The sequence below is a fragment of the Schistocerca americana genome, chromosome 6 (genome assembly GCF_021461395.2).
Source record: "Schistocerca americana isolate TAMUIC-IGC-003095 chromosome 6, iqSchAmer2.1, whole genome shotgun sequence".
Classification (NCBI taxonomy): Eukaryota; Metazoa; Arthropoda; class Insecta; order Orthoptera; family Acrididae; genus Schistocerca; species Schistocerca americana.
Window position 1 is genome coordinate 393,579,995 of NC_060124.1, and position 18,484 is coordinate 393,598,478.

The 18,484-nt window shown below is 42.7% G+C and overlaps 1 protein-coding gene across 1 annotated transcript in view; it reads right to left on the minus strand.

The window, feature by feature from the left end:
• The window catches only part of LOC124619570 (tubulointerstitial nephritis antigen-like), a 529,036-nt gene extending 510,846 nt beyond the window's left edge, over nucleotides 1-18,190 (minus strand). Inside the window, exon 1 of the mRNA XM_047146059.1 lies at nucleotides 18,069-18,190. The gene's annotated coding sequence lies outside the window, so the exon portion shown is untranslated. The remainder of the gene's footprint in view (nucleotides 1-18,068) is intronic.
• Between the last annotated feature and the right edge of the window lie 294 nt (nucleotides 18,191-18,484).

Genomic DNA, 18,484 nt, shown 5'->3' on the forward strand with positions numbered 1-18,484 from the left:
TTGGTTTTTAAAACAGAATTTTACGATCTCATTGATAGAGTTGGTTAGTGCGATACAAGATTTGTCGATATCTATTAACAGGGCCTGTAAAAGAAGAAGAACAGCCGCTATTCGAGCAGCGACAACACCAGCCTGGCCCACGCGGACTGCTACCGCCCTGCAGCAGCGCTATTCAGTTCGCTGCTGGAGTACTTATTATTCTTGGTGTTTTACTGTCCCTGTCAATTCATAACGACAAAACGAATATCGCACTAGACTAAGTGGGACCGTTCTATAGAAATGGTACGTGAAATACCGCTTTAAAAACGATACTGTTTGTTTCGGGAAACAAACCGACACTTTACTTCTACACTGGACATCGCTTGAAAAGACCTGATGAGCAGCATTTGCTTGGGCTGACCTAGCTAAACATTGCAAAATCGACATTGCAAATATCTGCCGAAACATCAGAGAAAATGTGACTGACGATTCTTAAGGGGGCCCCTGTTATATTGTACGAAGATGCTCGAAATTCTGAGAAAAATAGGGGTTAGTTCTAGGGAAAGATAGCTAATACATACTATATACAAGAAGCAAGAGGGAACAATAAGACTGGAAGACGGAGAACGAAGCGCTCGGATTAAAAAGGGGGTAAGCCAAGAAAGCAGTCTTTCACCTCCAATATGTACATCGAAGAAGCTCCGCGGCTTGTGACAAGTATCTAGCGAGCTCTCGTCCACGCTTGCTCGGGACGTCAACTGGGAATGTAGCATAGCCTTCAGCGATAGAAAGCAACGTATAACAAGGTGCTCAGTCAAGTATGGCATAAGTAATGCCTCTCTAGATATGTTTTTAATTATATGTATGCAGCATATGAAGCCTGTAATACAAGTTCAGTACAGTACATATTATTTTTTAGCAACTATTGCTAATTATTTCGGTCGTTGCAGATACAGACTATACAGCCAGCCCCTTACCGACTTCATTGCCAAACCTGCAATATATGTTTCTGTTTAGCATTGGCCACCTGTCATCATAACAACTGACGACGAGAATCATAACAAATTACAGGATCTGTTGAAAGAAATGAGGAGTCTACTGGGTATAGAATATGCACTGAGAATAAATCGAAGAAAGACGAAACTATTGAGGGGCAGCAGAAATGAGAACGGCGATAACATCAAATATGGGGATCACGACGTAGTCAATAAGGACTGAGAATAAATCGAAGAAAGATGAAAGTATTGAGGGGCAGCAGAAATGAGAACGGTGATAACATCAAATATGGGGATCACGACGTAGTCAAGTAATTCTGCTACGTGGGGAGCAAAGTAATCCATGTCAGACAGAGTAAGGAGGACACAAAAACTACGCTAGCACTGTCAAAAAGGGCATTTATGGCCAATAGATGTGTACTAGCATCCAACATAGGCCTTAATTTGAGACAGAAATGTCTAAGAATGTGTACTTATAGCACAGCATTGTTTGGTAGTGACACATGGACTGCGGGAAAAACGGAACAGATGAGAATCGAAGCATTTGGGATGTGGTACTACAGACCAATGTTGAAAATTGGGTCGACTGGTAAGGTAACAAATGAGGAGGTTCTGCACAGAATCGGTGAGGAAAAGGATATATGGGAAACACTGACAAGAAGGGACAGGATGATTGGACATCTTTTAACGTACCAGGGGATCGCTTCCATGGTACAAGAGGGAGCTCTAGAGGCTGACGGCTATAGAGGAAGAGTGAGGTTGGAATAAATCCAGAAAATAATTGAGAACGTAGGTTGCAAGTGGTGCTCTGAGATGAAGAGTTTAGAACAGGAGAGGAATTTCTGATGAGTCACATCAGTCCACTCAGAAGTTACTTTTACTTACGAAGATTTTACAGGAGATTGATGTTAATGGCATTGGACAGTACTTTTGGGAATCTGTCCTCCATCTTGTAGAAGGGGGTGAGCTGTGTTTTCTTCAGCCGGCCACGGTAGCCGAGCGGTTCTAGGCGCTTCAGTCCGAAACCGCGCGACTGCTACGGTCGCACTTTCGAATCCTGCCTCGGGCATGGATGTGTGTGATGTCCTTAGGTTAGTTGGGTTTAAGTAGTTCTAAGTTCTAGAGCACTGATGACCTCAGATGTTAAGTCCCATAGAGCTCAGAGCCATTTGAACAATTTGTGCTTTCTTCCAGCTATACTATTAAATATGTAAATGAGGTAGGCCGTCCAAGAACGTACTGTAGAGAGGGCATCTATAACACTGCGTGTTTCGCAGTATCAGAGTAAACGAGCGATAGACCCTAGGGAAACGGCGGCTTGAGCCATGACAGAAGCGAGCCGCTCACAATCTGAGTGTTTACAGACATGTTTTGGCCGCCACAGAGACCTCTCCGTGTAGCGGCGAGTGTCGCCGGCAAAGCCAGCCTGTACGCCGCCGTAGCCTGCTGACTGCTCGTTTTCCTGGCCGCATGCAGGCCAGGAGGATGTTTGTTCTCCGATAACGCGCACAAACCACTCTGGCTCGCTGTACGGGAAGCGGGCCACGCACAAACTGGGACGCACACAAATGTGCTTACATATATATATACACACACACACGCAGGCGCCTCTTTAAGTGGCTCTGGAGCTGCAGTATCGAGGATGCCAGGCCACATCTGAGAACTCTAATGCATTGGATTTGCTATGCGATTCCGCTGTGTGTTGCTTTTAACGTTTCGTCTTTGGTTCTTGAGGACTGAATTAAATGAGTCATCGTCTTGGAACTTAGATATATGTGAAGCAGATGCTGGTGTGACCGGTCGTGTGTCCTTAGAATCCTTTCAAAATGGTTCAAATGGCTCTGAGCACTATGGGACTGAACATCTGTGGTCATCAGTCCCCTAGAACTTAGAACTACTTAAACCTAACTAACCTAAGGACATCACACACATCCATGCCTGAGGCAGGATTCGAACCTGCGACCGTAGCAGTCTCGCGGTTCTGGACTGAGCGCCTAGAACCGCTAGACCACCGCGGCCGGCCTTGGAATCCTTTATTTATTCAAAAAAATGGCTCTGAACACCAGTCCCTTAGAACTTAGAACTACTTAAACCTAACTAACCTAAGGGCATCACACACATCCATGCCTGAGGCAGGATTCGAACCTGCGGCTGTAGCGGTCGCGCGGTTCCAGACTGAAGCGCCTAGAACCGCTCGGCCAGCAACGTCCGGCCTTATTTATTCAGAAACAGTTTGTCGATAATGGGTGCTGCAGCAGTAATATGTATGTGGAGACTTCACAGGACTGAATAGCACTACAAAAGTTTATTAAATGTCATTTCTAAAAAAATTTCTTTTTATATGGTTTGTAAGTTGCACATTGTTTTCCAGCGTGTCTAGTTTCGATAAAAGTTGACCGTTTTCAGATCTGAAAACAAAGGTATCTCCACGACACGTTTCGAAAGTTTAAACCTCCATCATCAGATGGATTTACATTTGTTAGCATGACATATGTGTGTGTTATGTTATGATTTTGGGGAACTTGTGGCACTGTCTACTGCAGGAACAAAACACTATTTTAAAATATGATTTCGGCTTTTTTTAACTAAGAACTAAATGGATATATAAAAGTGAAAATAAATCAAGTAAAACAGAATACCTCCTTTCACTGCCATAACACATCACGTGTAAACTGCCATACTTCGTAAACAAAGATGGCGTCTGGAAACTATTAGGTGCAAAGAACAAAGAATATACATCATAACAAGGTTATTATTTCGGAATAAGTTTCCATTATTTTACGTTAAGTAGGAAAATATTGTACTTAACTATTAAATTTACGAATACAGTTTTTATTTAATTTATTTTTTTGTCCTACCCTGGTACGAAATTACACATGCTTAAGACTTGCCGGGCGCCATCAGTTAGGTGAGTTTTTGGTGTCAGTAATTACGCTACGAAGATAAGGGAAACACAACACCCAGTACCCTGGCGGAGAATATCTCCGATCCGTCCGAGAATCGAATCTGGTCTCCTTCAGTTACGTATGTACTTGCGAAAGTTTTTACAGGAATTGCCCATCGGAATACTGTGGTATGCAACTGTGCTTAAATAGGTGACTGGTGGATTGTGCGGAGGGAAGGGGGGATGAAAATGGGGAAGAGGGGAGGAGAGAGAAAGTGGGGCGAAGGGTATTGAGAGAGGGAAGAGAAGGCAGAGAGGGAGAGTGAAAGGGATTACACGAGCATGACTTTACTCTAGCTAAACTTGGGTAAAAGGTGTAGGTCTCCGCTAAAAGCTATGAATTATAAATTTTATTTCATGTTAAGCCATGACCGGCTTCAGGCAGGAGTCCATTGTCATATGGCGGGCATACTTTATCTAGTGTACACATCCTCGATGGTGAAAGTAGTCTTTCCAGTAAGATTCATGCATAATTATGTAGCCATGTCGCCCTGTCGTTCCTCTCAAGAATGCTTCCTTTGTGTGTGTGTGCCGCTGCTTTCCGCGTTTTCTTTACCTGTCACCTCCCAGAGGAGAAAGGAAACAAACGGTGAATGTGTCTTGTGTTAGCTCTTTCGAGACAGGCCGACATATTTCCAAAATATTCTTCTCAATCTTTCCAAGTTGACTCTCGGCGCGGTGGCCGATGAGAGTAGCTATATCGACAACAGCTGGAAGACAGTGCGTGACTTTGGATCGATATTCTTTTTTCTGTACATCCATCTTTCGATAGTTCATGCTACGTAATCTCTTCAAAAATGGTTCAAATGGCTCTAAGCACTGTGGGACTTAACATCTGAGGTCATCAGTCCGCTAGACTTAGAACTACTTAAACCTAACTAACCTTAGGACATCGCACACATCCATGCCCGAGACAGGATTCGAACCTGCGACCGTAGCAGCAGCGCGGTTCCGGACTGAAGCCCCTAGGACCGCTCGGCTACAACGGTCGGCACGTAATCTCTCATTAGGCTTGAAATTGTCAGCTGTATTTATAAGTTTTATTTTATTTGCAATAGATTTTGGAGTTACATCATGATACCACACGACTACTTGGTTTCGTGGAGGACATGAAGATGATGTAAGGTAATACCAAAATCGATTGTAAATAAAATAAATCCTATAAATACAGTTGAAAGCTTCATTCCTACTACTTCACGATGGTATTCATCTGTTTGCGATCGCTACCGTTGGCTTTCAGTACCGTATGTTAATATAACGAGACTGTTACACCCATTTCGTTTCCGTGTGAACGTCACCCTGTCATTCTGATGACGCACAGGGGACGTCTACTTCCCACTGTTTAAAGCTAGTAATGGAGTTTTGGTAATATAGCTTCGTTCACGCGTAAACAGATCCCCTGAGCGGGGTGTCGTCTGCTAGCTAAGACTGACTAGGTTCGCTGCGAGAAAGTTACGGGGAAACGACCGAAGCCATTCTACTTCTATGTAAACTTCTACCCCGTCCGCCGACAGCCTTCTTAGAGTCAACAATTAGTACCAGAAGCAAATACGCCACGCTTTCAATGTATGCAACATACTTTGAATAAACATGTAAGTACATTTAAGGTCGGGCCTAGAAACCGAGTAGTCGCGGGATCGAATCCCGGCCTTCATCCAGTCTAGCCTTCACCGCCCAGTGATGTAAAGGGTCACCGGGAACGACTTGTGGTTACGATTCCACGTGAAACTGTAGATCTCCTTTACCCTGCTGGGTAGCTGGTGTAGATTACGGGCAAGCAAGTAGCCGGAGTGGCGTTCAGTTGAAAGCCCTGCACTCGAATATTTAGCGACACGAAATTATCATAGGTGAATTCGAAAAGTATTTTTGTTTGGTTTTACTTTTGGCATGCAATCTTTTTACATGGTGTGTTTAAACTTTGCGTTTATGGACCCGTGGACAGAGAGTATTAAACTTATAAATTTACCGATTAAATTCTGAAGTACAGAAATCTGAACGCACCGTTATTTAAAAACGCACTTGTCGGTTTTAGTCTTTTCAAAGTATGCGGCACACAGCGTCAATATGACGGTTAGCGCCTGGCGAGAACAATTTGCAAGTACGACTGCTTCTCTCACAAGTACTAACAGAAGACACTTTCAGTTTCTCTTGCCTTTCTCCTCTCGGACGTGAAAAGTGTAGAAAACAGGGCAGTCACCAAGGTGGAGGGCGAATGTTACTCTGTCGGAAAAGGCTTCGTAAGGCTAAATGGTTCAAATGGCTCTGAGCACTATGGGACTTAACATCTATGGTCATCAGTCCCCTAGAACTTAGAACTACTTAAACCTAACTAACCCAAGGACAGCACACAACACCCAGCCATCACGAGGCAGAGAAATAAGGGTAAATGGTAGCGACCGACCGCCGTGCCATCCTCAGCTGACTGGCGACATCGGATGTGAATATGGAGTGGCATGGAGTCAGCACACCGATCTCGAGGCCGTTGTTAGTTTTTATGACGCAAATCCGCTACTACTCAGTCAAGCAGCTTCTCAGCTGGCTTCACGAGGCCGAGTGCATCCCGGTAGATAAACAGCGCATGGTGGCCCGGATGGTCACCCATGCAAATGCCAGCAACTCCCGAAGGTGCAAGGGCAGACGCAGACGAAACTGCATAATGACATTTATACATCGATATCCCCTACAAGAGAAGTCTACTAATATCAGACATGGGCCTTAATTTGAGGGAAAAATTTCTGAGAATGTACATTTGGAACACAGCGTTGTACGGTAGTGAAATACGAACTGTGGGAAAACCAGAACAGAAGAGGAGAGAACGGAAGCATTTGAGATGCTGCAGACGAATGTTGAAAATTAGGTGGACTGATAAGGTAAGGAATGAGTAGGTTCTGCGCAGAATCGGAGAGGAAAGGAATATGTGGAAAACACTGATATGGAGAAGGGATAGGATGGTAGGACATCTGTTAAGACATCACGGAATAACTTCCATAGTACTAAATAGAGCTGTAGAGCGTAAAAACTGCAGAGGAAGACAGCGATTAGAATACATTCAGCAAATAATTGAGGACTTAGGTTGCAAGTACTACTCTGAGATGAAGAGGTTGGCACAGGAGAGGAATTCGTGGCAGGGAGCATCAAACGAGTCAGAAAAAAAAATCTCCTACAGTATTATAGTTCTGACTGTTATATAGAACATAGGGCACAATATTCAGCTCCGTTTCTGTTCAGTAATGTTTATGGGCATTAATTTTATAAGGATTTTAATTTTTAATTACCAATGAACATATAATCTACCTTTTCTCATAAACTAATCAACCATTAAACATGAAAATTTACAGCTTACATCTGCATAAAAGACTGGCATAACATATGCAACAGATTTTTGTTTAACCTCACACATGCTTTGAAATCGTTTTTTCAATTTTATGTTAAGTGAGAAAGCTCTGTTTTCCTCATATGGTAAAGTTGTAATACCGGTTCCCGTCCCGTTGGTCCTTACGAGATCTGTTCGGATGGAGTTAAGTTTTTATTTTTATTTTTTTAGTAAATGAGAGCTATTATTAGGCACAAAGTAAAGAAACAATGTTGCACATGATCAGTCAGTAAATTATTTTAACGAACTGTGCCAAATTTCAGTATGTAAACTTTTATACTTCCTGAGATTATATCTCAAAAAGCTCGCTCTACAACAAATCTCACTTAAAATCTTTGTTTCAATTTTTAACAATGTTGCCATACTTCTAACCATTAATGCTACCCAGATCCATACTCTTCATTCGCTTCCTTTGCCTGTTTTCCTATGCTGGCTGGGATTTGTCATGTTGTGCTTCAGCGCTGCTTCCATCTTCAGTGTGAATGCACCTGGAGGGAAGTCTAATCTCCTTAAACACTTAATTCTACTCATATTTCCACTATTAAACAATGGAGAGCCATCACATGCAGCTATCTTCACATCGTTTGAGGACACGAATACTGCTTTTGGAGTACGCACCCACTGATTGTAGCTCTCAATCGTATTTTGTAGTTAACAGGTACTCATTTTTTCCAGCAACTCAGGATTGATGAGTTGGCTTTAAAACATTTAAAACAGCAAGTGGCAAACCATGGTTACGGGTGCATGGCTTTCCACTACCTTCCGCCCGAAGATATTTGCGCCAAGATATGTCACAGAGGAAATCCTGAGGATTCTCATCTGGGGGTAATTTGTGGAAGAATATTGTCCACACTGCTTGCTGCATTGTTTTCACACTAAGCACATTGTCCCTGATGGCTTTTCCATAATGTCATGTGTGAATTTCTTTATTAGTGATTCTCTTCGCATCTACCAGTGACTTTCCATTTTCACATCTTTCGCATCTGCATCTGCAGTTCATTTGAGTTGTGTGACCGAAAAATTAATAAAAAATTGCGAGCGCATAAAAGGTATGGATCACAGTACGGGAAAATATGGCATGGCAGGCGAAGGCGGTGAAAGAAAATGTTTTAAAACATACTTCTAGAAAAATTTTGATTATGAAACCTTGAGATGTCATTCTTAAGGTACCAATCTAATAAATGAAGCAATAAAAAAATTCGAATTTTTGCCTTATTTTGCCCTGAATCTGCTCTTAACGTCGGCAATATGATGAGAACAGGTGTATCCATTGCAGCACATACGTTGACCGGCGTATATTACAACACGCTAAAAGCGTAGAAACAGTTCGTTTTGTGATAGTAATTCAAATCATCAATACAATGGCAATGATACGATGGTTTGTCACATATGTCACCGGCCAAGTACATTCCTGTTTCCAGCTGTGCTAGTACCAGAGCATTACATAAAAATTATATATAAAATCAACCTCACATCCATGAAATATTTTAACTCATGAGCAGTTTCGCACCGAAGACGTCTACTTCACGAGGCAGCGATGTGACCGCCTATTATTGTTCTCATGTTCAGTGGAACCATGTGATACAAAGCTACTCGGTCATGGAACAAGTCCCAATCTAATTCACAGAATATTCCTAGCCGCTAGAAAAAAAAAATAAAAATAGACAAATGTAGAATTTCAGTCAATGGTTTCTCGATAGAGCACCGAAGAAGAAAATAAAGGCAACAAGATCGACCACATGGTGCTAGAAGGAAATCTTGTAAAACAAAGAAGGCTAAAGTATGTAAAACAAAGAAGGAAAAAAGTCTGTAAAACAAAAAAGGGTAAAGTATGTAGCGTAACAGACTGTGCCGCTCAATACCGACAAAGTAAAATAAAGACATGTGTCACTTGGAAATTATGTGTCAGCACTCTCATAAGCAGGCAACGGAGGTGGCCAGCCCTTAGGACAAGATGGACGCTCCCATTGCTCACAACGAGGTTGTGTTTCTGCACCGGTGCCACGTTATTTTGCGCGAGTTACGCCTTACCACACTGCCCAGTTTTCCCGAAAGTTATTCTGATTGCCCGAACTGTATGAAATTTTAGCTTTCAGTTCTCTGTCGGCGTAAGTACGTCTTGTAAGACATTTCAAATGTTTGTGAAATCTTATGGGACTAAACTGCTAAGGTCATCAGTCCCTAAGCTTACACACTACTTAACCTAAATTATCCTAAGGACAAACACACGCACCCATGCCGGAGGGAGGACTCGAACCTCCGCCGGGACCAGCCGCACAGCCCATGACTGCAGCGCCTTAGACCGCTCGGCTTTATAAGACAGTTCTTTTTCTTCTTTTTTACGTCACATGTAATAACCCATAAACAATGATAGAGCCCGCCGGAGAGATCTTGTGTGTACTGGTTTGCCACACAGTAATTGTTTCGCCTATGACGTCAGCGTACCATGTTACGAATGTTACGAATTAGCTTTGCGTAAAACTATAAACTGATGTAGCGTGGACACATTGTGAAGAGCTCACACAAGGTGTGACAATACAAAAATATGCCTGGATATAAGTGAAAGTCAGTATATTACATTGAAGATTACAAAAAAAATGAATGATCTTGTCTCATATGACTTAAATAGGCTCAGACTTACGGAAAAGACAAGTCAGAGGGAAGCTCGCTTAGAAAGGACTCCAGAGAACCTAAGAAATCCAGTGCCGAGCGAATGTCAGAGTTACGATTGCGTCGTAAAGGAAATGGAAAAATGGCGCAAACGATTTTATAGCTGAGACGGATTTTATAGCTGAGCCGTTCGGCATAGAATGGTCAGCGACAGTCCAAACTTGCGATTTATCTATTCTGTAACCATTATATCTCCCTGTGGAATCACTGTATTAAAGATTAAAGAAGGTATACACTTCTGACATCGTCGGCGTTGGAGTGATTTGTAATATTACGAACACTGAATCAGTTTTCAAATCTGGCGACCACTCATTGAAACGCAGAAGCGTTGAGTTGTCGATAGGCACACATACAAAAAAAAAAATTGTAGCTTTCGAATTCTGAAAGTTACTAAGTTTTTTTTTCTTTTGTGTGTACCTATCGGCAACTCGGCTCTTTATGGTGAGTGGTTTCCTTCTATCCAAAAGATTTTGTGCAGTACACGAACTTTCCTTCGTTTCCTATAACACTTTGTATTGAAAAAAATGGCTCTGAGCACTATGGGACTTAACATCTATGGTCATCAGTCCCCTAGAACTTAGAACTACTTAAACCTAACTAACCTAAGGACAGCACACAACACCCAGCCATCACGAGGCAGAGAAAATCCCTGATCCCGCCGGGAATCGAACTCGGGAACCCGGGCGTGAGAAGCGAGAACGTTACCGCACGACCACGAGATGCGGGCTGTACTGAAAAGATTGATAGTGAAATTACATGTTAAAAGACACACACACGCGCACACACACACACACACACACACACACACACACACACACACACACACACACACAATTTCGATGAACTTTTCAGTTTTCGCCATTCAGAAAGCTATGCCAGCGATAGTCGTACACCAGCTGACTTCGTAGGCGACCAAAATGCTTGCACAGAGCAAGCTGACTCGCCTGTTGCCACTACAGACAGAGCAAAGTCCGCGCTTCCATCCACAGGCTATAGGTTTGCTTTATAGGGAGCTTACTTATCGAATACAATGTAAAAATGAAATATCCTTACTACGTCGCCTAAGGATGCGTCACTACACAATTTATATAAAGCTTAACATGCAGTTTTTAAGATGACACTAGTGAACAGCTGGAGAGGCCTCCCACTTACGTTAGAAGTCTGATACGGAGCTAGTTTGCCATACTCGGCAACGGTCCACTCTAGTTCTCCATCTATACTCTGCAGACCACGTTCAGTACCCCCTTTTAGTCCTACTTGATGGAGGTCCCAAACGCTTGAGTAACATTCTGCGATGCTTTGCACAAATGTCTTACAACCAACCTCCTGTGTAGCCTGACAGCATTTTACTGCTATCCCAACAATGAAATGAAGTCTGCCACGTGTTTTACCTACACCTTAGGCTATAAGATCGTTCAGTCTTGTTCCTTTACTATTGTTACGAGCAGGTAGTTGTTTGAGTTGACTGATTCTAACTGTGAATCACTCATGTTTTTGTCAGAGGATAATCTTTTTTATGTTTTGTGCACAATTTTGCTTTTCTGACTATTTAAAGCAACTGACAGTCTTTGCACCACTTGAAAATCCTACAATATTTTTGCAGATTGTTACAGGTAGTAATAATAAATACCTGAATCACCTGCAAATAGCACAAGGTCAGCATTAAGATTGTCTGAAACGTTATTAAAATACGCATTCTAACGAGGGGAAATACAGATATTTTTACGTGTGGTGCCATAATATGTAGACCATTAGTGTGTTGGTTGTTTTCCTCTGTGTCTACCAGTGTTCCCATAGCCACGTCACTAACTTTATGGTATGATGTTTGATGCGTGGCCGTATCTGGGCCGTGAAGTGAACGATGCCTATCGGTATAGATTATCCTGGCCGAGTCGTTCTAGGCGCTTGAGTCCGGAACCGCGCTGCTGCTATGGTCGCAGGTTCGAATCCTGCCTCGGGAATGGATGTGTGTGATGTCCTTAGGTTAGTTACGTTTAAGTAGTTATGAATCTAGGGGACTGATGACCTCAGATGTTACGTCACATAGTGTTTAGTCATTTAAACCTTAGATTATCCGTTTTGCGTCCACCCATTCATGTGTCCATGCCTATCACCTCACCTGCTGCCTAGGAAAAAAAGAACGTTAATGGCTTTTGTCTTGCACATGTTGTTGCAGGTACTGAACGACCTAAAAAGATACGACCTATAATAGCTGTAATTATTAGTCAAAAATGGTTCAAATGGTTCTGAGCACTATGGGACTTAACATCTGTAGTCATCAGTCCCCTAGAACTTAGAACTACTTAGACCTAACTAACCTAAGGACATCACACACATCCATGCCCGAGGCAGGGTTCGAACCTGCGACCGTAGCAGTCGCGCGGTTCCGGACTGAAGCGCCTAGAACCACGAGACCACCGCGGCCGGCAATTATTAGTCTGCAAATGATATAAATACTTATGTAATGTTGTTCATTACACCATGCTCTGTCACCAATCCATATATCTGCGTTTGTACCCGTTATATCCTGTATAACATGAACAACAAGGGTACCAGCACAATTTTCTGGACCACACGTCAAGGTACTTCTATATGTGTCAGTGACTCTCCATCCGAGACGACAAGCTGCGTCCTCCCTGCTAAGCGATCATGTAAGGTCACAAATTTCGCTTGATATCCTATTCGATGGAACTTTCTATACAACGCGTAATGAATGTAAGAGAAGAGCTTCGATTTCGCGTCGACATCCACATGCAAAGCGGAACGGTATCGCGTCGTGCAAGATGTTTGCTGCAGCTGTGTACACGATACGTGAGAACACATTAAACGTATTCTCAGCTGCTCATGTGGATTACCATTAGTTGTATAATGGAATGACGATAATGAAAATTTGTGCTGGACCGGAAATCGAACCTGGATTTCCCGCTTATCACTAGCGGGCGCCTCACTATTAAGCTATCCGAGCACGACTCACAAGGGGAGGCCGCCAATTGTGAAATTCAGATTCGATTCATACTGCGCATAATAAAAGCTCATGGCCAGAGGTGTAATGTGGCAAAGCACCAAGATGCACTTCTCAGCCGTTGTCGAGAAAATCGACAGTTAAAAGAAACCGTTGCGGTGAAATACTCTCGACGATTAGCATTTTTCTACAGCGTGGTGGTGCAGCGGTAAGCGCTGGGGTTCGTAATCCGAAGGTCGCCGGATTGACTCTCGCTCCATGCAACTTTTTTTTAGTATTTGTTTTTTGTAATTCATATATATATATATATATATATATATATATATATATATATATATATATATATATATATATATATAATTCCGGGCAATCAGTTGCAACAATTATGCATATAATAAGTTGTTGAAAGTAGTTTGTCGTGGAAAAACTGGCGACTTCGAACATCATTATGTTTTCCGCAAACAAAGTTGTATTTCACAAATGTTATTAATTGTCTTCATAATGTTAACCACGTATAGTTAACGGAAGACGTAGAAACGAATACGTATAGCGTAAGTCAAACGTTCGAATTAGAACAGAGACCCCACGAACACAAACTTGCTGTGGCAGGTCTGAAATATAAACTCCGTTACTCGCTCGTTACACTTGAAGGACAGACGTTGAATGGGCCGAAACGAGGCGCCCCATAACAGCGTAGTTGCCTGCTGACTTCGAAAGAAGGTAGATGCGGTCCCTAGCGCAACTTATAACATCGTCGAAAACCAGTGCGGACGGGACAGCTTTGGTACACCCTGTTAAACAAACGGAAAAATGGAGGCGGTACAATTGGAGAGCGATCCGCCTTCACCAACATGCATAAGCAATTCATTAATATATATATATATATATATATATATATATATATATATATATATATATATATATATATTTGAATTGCAAAAAACTAATAATAAAAAATATTGCATGGCGCGAGATTCGATCCGGCGACCTTCGGATTACGAACCCCAGCGCTTACCGCTGCGCTATGACGCTGTAGAAAATCATTAATCGTAGAGAGTATTTCACCGCAACGGTTTCATTTAACCGTCGATTTTCTCGACAACGGCTGAGAAGTGCATCTTGGTGCTTTGCCACATTACACCTCTGGCCATGAGCTTTTATTATGCGCAATGTGAATCGAATCTGAATTTCACAATTGGCGGCCTCCCCTTGTCAGACCTAAACTTCTATATGTCGTCAACCATGTGTCTAGAGCCATTAAGTATATTCCTGTACCGGGGAGACATTTTACTTGAAAGTCGTTTGCCCGGTGTCGGTGGATAAATACGATATTGCAGTGCCTGTGTTATTCCTAATTACGATGGAAAGTTTCTTCGGACATGGATGCATGCTCTGTATTGTAATTAGGAGTAAAACGGGTATTGCAGTATCGTATACGTGAGAACTGTCAGATGTAGGTCAAGGTCTACAGGCAGGACTGGCCATGAACGTTTGAACCGCATCTCACGCAGATGCACTGTGACGTAAGGCCATCGAGTGCAGAGTATCACCTCTGCCAGCCAGCGATGCCAATTCTACAATATTTATATTCTCCGAGGGCGCTTCACCCAGTGGTACCACCACAGAAAAAAATAATTCACTGCACTTAAAAACGATCCTTTGACATGTTTTGCATTAAACTGCACCTTTTAAAATCATATACGGCCGTCTAACAGAGCAGCATATCAGCGTTAGCCACTGAAGTATCGCTTACTACAGAAAGAAACAAGAAATTTTCCACATTGCACACTGGAATGCATCGGTATATAATATTTCATTATTGGTACGCTGTCTTCCTTAACTCGGGAATGGGGAGCCGAGGTGGTGGAGCGGTAAGCCTGTCAAGGATCTATGGCTACATATATTCTCAAAGCAACTCTACAGTATATCGTAGAAGCTACACGCTACAAAAACTCGTCAGTCCTTGTCTTACACTATTCACTTATGGTGGGTGAAATGATTCCTACTGACAGTGCAATTTTTGTAGAACTTACGTCGAATACCGGTTCTATAAAATTCTCGAACAGGGCCTCGTTCAAGGTATCACCTTTCCAGTCGCCTGAACGTCTCTGCTACCGCTTCGTGTGTGTTGTACCGACCTCATACGAACGTACAAGCCTGTCTCTGAATGTCTGATAAAAAAAACTATGGAGTAGTAATGCAGAATGTGCTCTCTTAAACAGATTCAGTGAACTTTCCACGCCTGCTTCTTCCTTTCGCAGTAGTGATTTCTCGCGCAGAAATCGATTTCTAAATGTAGGTCACGGTACCTAGCTCAAGACCAGCGCTATTTCTCGGCCCGTTACATCCACGAAAACTATATTAGCTTCCCGTATTTTCTTGACTGTGCTACACATCTCGTAAACTCAAAAAGGAAAAAGAAAAAAAAGGCGAAAACGGTACTGGGAAGTTCCACTCTGCTATTACATTACATTATATGAGCATACATGCGCATGATACGAGCTTTGATACAAACTTTGCCTGCTATTATGATATTGACACAAAGAAAGTGTGAATGCTAATGTGGCAGTTTGCCGTCTGGTACTCTCATATAGCTATTATAGCGTTATCTCAAAAATTGTCGAGGTTACTATGCAACTATTCGCTCTGCTGGTTTTGAGATGACATTTCCGAAACTATCCTGTAAGATGAAACGTGACAGACGCAAAAGGGAGTGTTGTGCAACGTCGAAATTCATGGACTGTTGCTTCAGTGCACAGCAATCGATGAATGCCAACGAGTCTTCTTCGCGGGAACTAGATTTGAGTAACAACTATAAAAGAGTAATCATCTTTGAGATTGATGTTAAATCGGAATGATTTATTAATGATAGCATTATAATTTCTCGGAAACGTCGATGTTCACTGGGTAGCTGCTATAAATCAAAAAGCTGCAATACGCTTAGAAACAAACTGTCGCATCCGAAACGTTTAGCGCCAAAATAACGAACTTTGCATCATTTTCAAAACGAACGAATAATTGATCATCATCATTGTAGACATGTCGCAGTGCCTGTTCCTTCGGACATTCGGAATAACAAAGGCACTGCAGTATCGTTACGATATATGTCCATAAATGTCATTAATTTTTCTGCGCAAGCACTTAGCAGTGTTTCATCCTCTCAGGTTAGCCACGTATAGAACAGAAAGCATTGTACACTATCTCGTCACGTCACCTGTCCAATAAATTTCAGACTAGCTGACAGTTTCTCAATACATTTTGCGTGATACCCGTTGTGAGTTCATATTATAGGAATTGAAACTTTTTTTCACACAAATCAATATTGATGCAGTAGTCAGTTTATCAATGATAGTGTGCAAGAGACAGCGCTACCAACAAAATTTTGCACACTCACAATATTTTTGCTATTAACAAAGTTCAGAAACATGAAAGTTTTTATTACGTAGGTTGGTAACTATAAATATGACTCAACCCTTAATCTGTGTCTAATGGATATATATTTTTCAGTTAGGGGCGCTATACGGGTCCATCAGTTTTATCGGCGAGTTTTCAAATGACACATTCGCGGGACTTAAAGGAGAATCCACAACGTTCACTAATAAACGGATAGTGGTATATAAGTAGTATTGATGTCGTAACAACTTTTCACTTTCCGTTGCTAAAGTGAGTGACACTCTAGTGGTGGTACAATGCAAAATGCTGTGCCATCCTATAAATAACAATCCTTGTCTAATTTGAGGGAGTCCAGTACTGAAATTTCTAGTTTTTACACACTTCAAAAGGGAACGTATCTGACAGACAACGATTTCATTTCGTCTTCTCTTTGCGATATAGTGAGTAGCCAATGACGTAGGAAAACTCTAATGAAATATAAGAAAATACTCACTCGTTGTCTGTGGCATGTGAAGCTAAAGCTGAATGGTACAGTTTGGAAACAACAAATAATCCCAGCGCGCAATGCAATACCAGTCGTTACATTTTTGTCGTGTGGAAGACCAACATTTATGGAGAAAAATTATGTAGTGGATACCCCATTACATTTTTCACAGCTTACGTGTGATATTCATACATAATATGGACCAAAATACTCGTTGCAGACTTTCCCAGTGTATAATGCGGGTTTCGTGAATTGGATTTGCAGTTTTAGTTTTAGTTTTTGGTATTAATAAATGTGGCTCAAAGTGGGTTAAATACAGCGCTTTACACTGTATATCATTCACATACATAGTTTCGCGAAATTTTCACCTTCAAACCTATCCTAGACGCAATGTTGCTTTGCAGATGTCTGGCACCACAAACAATATTTGTTGAAGGTGGCTCAACTATTATACTCTACAGGTGAGCACATCAGTAACGTAATAGGGAGTACTTAGTAGGCAACTAAAAAGTTGGACTTATCGTATATAACAGAGCGGTTTTGGTTAACACATTCACGACTGTAATCAGTCAGTACCCCTTAATATCAGACAGACGTTGAAAAATAGGCTTCTGTGTGATTATCTGCTATTTCTGAGGTTGTAATAGTTCTACAACTCTATTGTCACAAATCGACCTTTAAACCTACCCTAGACGCAGTGTTACGCTGCAGATGTCTGGCACCACAAACAATATTTGTTGAAGGTGGTTCAACTGTTATACTCTACGGGCGAGGAAATGTGTAATTTTTCGCACATTAGTAACGTAATCGCGAGTTCTCACTAAGCGACTAAACAGTTGGGCTCATCGTACATAACAGAGCAGTTTCGGTTAACACATTCACGACTATGATCAGTCGGTACCCCTTAATATCAGACAGACGTTGATAAATAAGCTTCTGTGTGAATATGTGCTGTTTCTGACGTTGTAATAGTTCTACACCTTGATTGTCACAAATGGACTCTACCGGGTGCGATTTCGGCTGCTACTTTGAAAATCATGCTGTCTCCTCTGATATTCTGCGGTCGATTTGCGATTGTACGAAGCAAAATTCCGCTCGAAATTCACGAAGTGAATCCCACTGGACACGGCACACAGGTTCCGTTGGTGGCAGTTGACACAGTCCAAAATTTTTGCACACTTCCCACGGCGGCACTTTCCGAGCCGTACGACAGCGGTTCTGCTCGCGGAGCTACGACGCCGGGGCGAGAGGTGCAGCCGGCGACTCACCTGTTGCGGCGTGCGACGGCCGCGGCGTGCGGTCGCAGAGGCAGGTCCGGCGCGGCACAGCGCAGCGAAGCACAGTGAGCGGGGCAGAGCAGAGCAGGGGCAGTCGCGCAGCCGCGCTCGCTCGGGTCCAGACCGCACAGTGGCGGCGCGCGCGCCGCGTCCCGCGTTATATAGCCGGCCGCGCAGCCACCCGCCCACGGCCCTGCGCCAGCCGCGGACGCTGCGAGCCCTCGCCCCGCTGCTCCCCTACACCCGCTCGCTATCGCGAACACTGCACGCTCGTATCCAGCGCCGGCGACGTCCCGAGTCCTGGTTCGCTACAGTGTCTTGTATTTCTTGGAACTCTGGAACTCTATCGTGCAGTTCACTGCTTTCCCGCAAACTAGGGTGATGGTTGGTTGTTTGGGGGAGGAGAC